The following is a 6,000-nucleotide window of genomic DNA, read 5'->3' on the forward strand; positions in this document are numbered from 1 at the left end:
AAAATATTAATAATCGATCATTTAATTATTATTCCCAAAAATATTTAATTATTTCACGGGCCACTATCAACTTAATATTTAATTTTTTTTAATCGATCATTACACATTTTCTCTATCTTAATTAAAATTTCAAATTTCTCTCACATTTTTTCACACTTTCTTACTTTCATTTTAATTTTTTTCTCTATTTATTTATTTATTATCTCACGGGTCACTATCAACCAGTGTTTTAAAAACCGGACCGGACATCAAACCGGTGAAGGTACTGGGTCACTGGTTTATTGGTCGAACCACTGGGTCATTGGTCGAACCGCATGACTAAACCAGATAACTCGGTTGAATAGACCGGTCGTTATAACAAAATTATATAGGTATAAAATCTGTTGAACCAGATGATTCAGTCTCTACAAAATATAACTAGCACTTAAATTTTTTTAAAATCATATCACAAGTTCAAAATTTAAATTCAAATTTTAAACATAGGTATCATACATAATAAAATAGTACAAAATTACAATGTTTAATTGCAAAGAAAGTTTAATCGCAATATAATATAATTGAATAATTTATAACAAAATAATTTCATTGTTTACTAAATTTAATTTCAAGAAAGGAAAAATTGTTTCAATGTTGGAATCTCCTTCTTCAAGAGCAAAATCATCGATAACAAAACCAACCGTATATATAATATTTTAATTTTTATTTTTATTTTATTTCTTTTATTTTTTATTTTTATTTTAATTTATTTTATTTTATTTTTTATTTTTATTTTCCATTAAAATAATTAAAATGACGTCGTTTTAATTTTTTTAAATAAAAAAAAATAGAAAAATAAAAAAATGCATTTAAACCGCCGGTTCAGAGAAACCGCCGGTTTTCCGGTTTTCCCGGTTTACACCGGTTTTGAACGGTTCACACCGGTTCAATGACATTTCAGATCCAACTATTGAACCAGACCGGTTCCCGGTTCGATCGGTCCGACCGGCCGGTCCGGTCCGGTTTTTAAAACTATGCTATCAACATAATGCCTATTTTATTTTAATCAATCATTGTCTTTATTTGAGAGATAATATCTTTATTTTTATTTTTTTCTCCATCTCACGATTTTTTATCATTATTTAATACAATTAAATTTCCATGATTATTGTTTATTTTACATTTGTTTTTAAATATATTTTATATCGTATCAAATTATTTTTTTATTTCACGGGTCATTATCAACATAGTAGCTATTTTATTTTAATCAACAATTACTATTAATTGAGAGATAATTTTTATTTTTAAATGTTAATATTTCATTTTTATTATCTCCATCTTATAGTATTTTTTTATATGATTATTTAATATAATTGAATTTATATGATTATTTTTCATTTATAATTAAACCATAGTGATCTATATCATTTTCTTTTAATTGTTGTTGGACCGTCAATTATTAAATTACCTGACCCAATTTTGCTATTGTGTTCTTAACCTATCTTAAACATTTTTTTGTGGATCGTTGTTTTCTATATAATTATTGTTAAATTTACAATTAAGTAAACTATTTCATATTTTTCATTTATATTTAAAATTTTACATTTGCATTTGTTAAAATTTTATTTGTTTTCTCCAACTCACATGTCCTTTTTTATATGGTTCTTTATTACACACAAAATTAACACATGAATAAGATAATAATGTTTAATCTTAAGGGCCACTTTCAATACAATGCCTATTTTATTTTAAACAATAATGACTTTAATTTGAAAACTAAAGTATTTATTTTCAAATTTCAAAACGATTCCAATGGATATTAGGTTTTCAAAGAATTAGGAGTATAACAGAGCAATCAATAAAACTCTAACTCTATTTAAGTAAAACAATTCCTTTTAATTATGCATATTGCTTATAATTCCTTTTATTTATATTATTCATATCATTACAAAAATACTACACCAGAAAAAAAATACCCGTGCGGAAGCACAGGTCTCTGACTAGTATAAATATTGTTCAACATAAACTATCAGGAACAGAAAAAACAAAAAATTCAAAAAATTTACACATTTTTCAATCATACCTAGTTATTTATAAACTAATTAGCTTTCAACTAACAAATGTCATAAAAAAATTATTTTAATTATACTATTGACAGAAAAAACAATAAATTTTATAATCACTTCAATGAAATTGATACTCACAGTCCATATTTACCATAAATATGAAAGACTTAAACTATAACAATATTCGAATTGGTTTTCAATCAAAGTATTAAATCTGTTTTCAAGTATGACCACGCACAACATTAAATTGGTTTTAAATCAAAAAATTGAATTTGTAACCATACATAAATTGGTTTTAAAAAACTAACCATATATTAAACATTTATTATTCTAAAAAATAATCAAATTTAAAATTAAAACCTATTGTCACGAGTTATTGTTGACATAAATTGATAGAGTAAGAATTAGAATTAAATAAATATTTTAGATATTAAATTAAAAGTAGAATTTATATTAGTATTTTATTTTATAATGTTCTCTAGAATGTTCTTAGGATCTTTAAATGTTGTTGAATTGAACTTTAATTAGTATTGAGCCTTTAGTTTACTATCCATTAGTATTATTATATATATGTAGTGTCTTTGACACTTGAAAATCAATCAAATAAATCAAAGTTATTTTTATCTCTATTTCCTTAGTTTATTTTAATGTCTTTCTCTTTTTATTGTTGAATCCTAAATTGATAGTTTTGGTAGGATAGCTTCTTATCAATTGGTGCTTTCATCCATGTACCCAAATCCTCCTATGGATTATCATTTTCATACACCTTCATATCATCCATGGAGTATTCCTCCTACCTATCTCACAAAGCCCTCATTTACATCTCCTACCACACCTTCATTTCCATCTTTTCCATGGGAACTTTGTACACCTTGTTACACTCATGCTGGATCATCATCACCAAAGTTGTATCTAAATCATGGGTATTCACCACATCCACCTCATCCTAACCCATATTCATCATCTGCTTATTCATATGACAACAATAATTATCATCAACAACTCCAACCAGCAAATACCTCTTCCACACTTTTTCATCAATATCAAATCCATCCTAGAAATAAAAGATATTTTGATAAGTATCTTCATGTGACCCACCCCTGTTTTAAGAAAACATCTCACAAGACCATATCAGCTACCTCTCATTACCAACAAAAACCTAAAATTTCATGTCCAGAACAAGAAATCATCCAAAAACTGCTACCACCCTTGAAACCACCCGAACTCACCTTATCCCAATCACCACAACCAAGCGAAGTCACCGAGGAATCCACGAGCAATGTTCTTAACAACATCTTCTCTTCCATACGCCCCCAACACACCCGCAAACACCCTTTCACAAAATTCTCCAACCACTTCCCAATCTCAAAAACCCCCAAACACAAACCCCCCAAAATCTGCGCCGACGTCAGCTATGAACCCCGCAACACCACCTCCGATGACAAAATCTGCGAAATCCTCAAAAACCGCGACTTCGACTCCAAATTCAGTTTCAACTTCGACATTGATTGCTTCACCATTAGGTCAATCTCAACCCTAAAATCAGAACCGGAACCCACGCCTACACCAACTCCTTCCTCTCTTCTTCTAAACTCCGTTTCCGACAACCCACTCTATAACAAGATAGATCTCGGAACTACGTACTCATGCGTCAGAGTCTGGCAGCACGATAGAGTCGAAATGACCGCCAACGATCAAGGAAACCATACGACGATGTCTTATGTTGCCTTTACAGATAGTGAAAGGTTAGTAGGTGATTCCACCAAGAATCAGGTCACAATGAACCCTACCAACACCGTCTTTGATGCGAAGAGGTTAATTGGAAGGAAAATCAGTGATTCTTATGTTCAGAGTGATATGAAGTTTTGGCCTTTTAAGATTACTTCTGGTCCTGGTGAGAAGCCTATGATTCGAGTTAACTATAAGGGTGGGGTAAAGGTGTTTGCTGCTGAGGAGATCTCATCTATGGTTTTGATAAAGATGCGTGAGATTGATGAGGCTTATCTTGGTTTGACTATTAAGAATGTTCTTGTTACTGCACGTTCTTACTTTAATGATTCTCAACGTCAAGCAACTAAAAATGTTGGAGTTATTGCTGGCTTAAATGTTACGAGGATTATCAATGAGCCAACTGCAGCAGTTATTGCTTATGGGCTGGATAAAAAAGGGTACAAGTGTTAGTGAGAAGAATGTGTTGATTTTTAATTTTGGTGGTGGTACTTTTTATGTTTATCTTCTTACTATTGAAGAGGGTATTTTTGAAGTTAAGGCCACTGTTGGTGATACCCATCTTGGTGGTGAAGATTTTGATAATGGGATGGTTAACCATTTTGTTCAAGTGTTTAAGAGGAAGAATAAGAAGGATATTAGTGGAAACCATATGGAACTTAGGAGGTTGAGAACAGCTTGTGAGAGGGCGAAGAGGACTCTTTCATCAACTGCACAGACAACCATTGAGATTGATTCTTTGTATAAGGGTGTTGACTTTTACACCACTATTACTTGTGCTATATTTGAGGAACTTAACATGGATTTGTTCAAAAAGTGTATGGAGCCTGTAGAGAAGTGTTTGAGGGATGCTAAGATGGATAAGAGCACTGTTCACGATGTTGTTCTTGTAGGTAGTTCCACTAGGACTCCTAAAGTTCAGCAGTTAATGCAAGACTTCTTCAATGGGAAGAAGCTCTTCAAGAGCATCGACCCAGATGAGGATATTGCTTATGGTGTTTCTGCCCAGGCATATATTTTGAGTGGTGAAGGAAACGAAAAGGTTCAAGAATTGTTGCTTTTGTATGTCACTCAATTGTCTCAACGTTTGCAGACTGCAGGAGGTGTCATGGTTGTATTGATCCCAAGGAACACAACTATTCCAACCAAGAAAGAGCACTCTACCTATTTCGATAACCAACCTGGTGTCTTAATTCAAGTTTATGAGGATGAGAGAACAAGAACAAAGGATAGCAACTTGTTGGGAAAATTCAAGCTTTTTGGAATTCCTCCAGCCCCCTGTGGTGTTCCTCAGATCACTGTTTACTTTGACATGGACGAAAACGGTATCTTGAACGTCTCTGCTGGAAACTCGGTTTTTCCTCGAACGGCTTGCAATGTTGCTCCTTGGATACTTACTGTTGCTGCTAGCACGTTAGACAGAGAATTCAGTTCAAATATCTACCTCGGAAACTCAAAAGTTTTGAAGGGTCATTTCTTGGTTGCATATTTTAGGGGCATATAAGAGGGTGCACCTGATGTTAAAATATGGTTGCAGACTTACAATAATGGAATATGGCAACAACCTATAGTCAAGTGATGTATGACCACACACAACATTAAATTGGTTTTAAATAAAAAAATTGAATTTGTAAACATACATAAATTGGTTTTAAAAAACTAACCATATATTAAACATTTATTATTCTGAAAAATAATCAAATTTAAAATTAAAACCTATTGTCACGAGTTATTGTTGACATAAATTGATAGAGTAAGAATTAGAATTAAATAAATATTTTAGATATTAAATTAGGAGTAGAATTTATATTAATATTTTATTTTATAATGTTCTCTAGAATGTTCTTAGGATCTTTAAATGTTGTTGAATTGGGCTTTAATTAGTATTGGGCGTTTAGTTTACTATCCATTAGTATTATATATATATATATATATATATATATATATATATATATATATATATATATATATATATATATATATATATATATATATATATATATATATATATATATATATATATAGTGTCTTTGACACTTGAAAATAAATCACAGAAATCAAAGTTATTTTTATCTCTATTTCCCTAGTTTATTTTAATGTCTTTCTCTTTTTATTGTTGAACCCTAAATTGATAGTTTTGATAGGATAGCTTCCAATCATATATGTACCTTTCACTTTCAAGTATTCACTTTGTTATAATCTATGAGCTGCACTAACAGTAAAAACAAAC

The 6,000-nt window shown here is 30.6% G+C and overlaps 1 pseudogene; it reads left to right on the top strand.

Annotated features, from left to right (window-relative positions):
- The first annotated feature begins 2,768 nt into the window (after window positions 1-2,768).
- LOC131627056 (heat shock 70 kDa protein 18-like) lies at window positions 2,769-5,274 on the top strand (annotated as a pseudogene).
- Window positions 5,275-6,000: the final 726 nt, after the last annotated feature.

Source organism: Vicia villosa, unplaced genomic scaffold (genome assembly GCF_029867415.1).
Source record: "Vicia villosa cultivar HV-30 ecotype Madison, WI unplaced genomic scaffold, Vvil1.0 ctg.000348F_1_1, whole genome shotgun sequence".
Taxonomy (NCBI): Eukaryota; Viridiplantae; Streptophyta; class Magnoliopsida; order Fabales; family Fabaceae; genus Vicia; species Vicia villosa.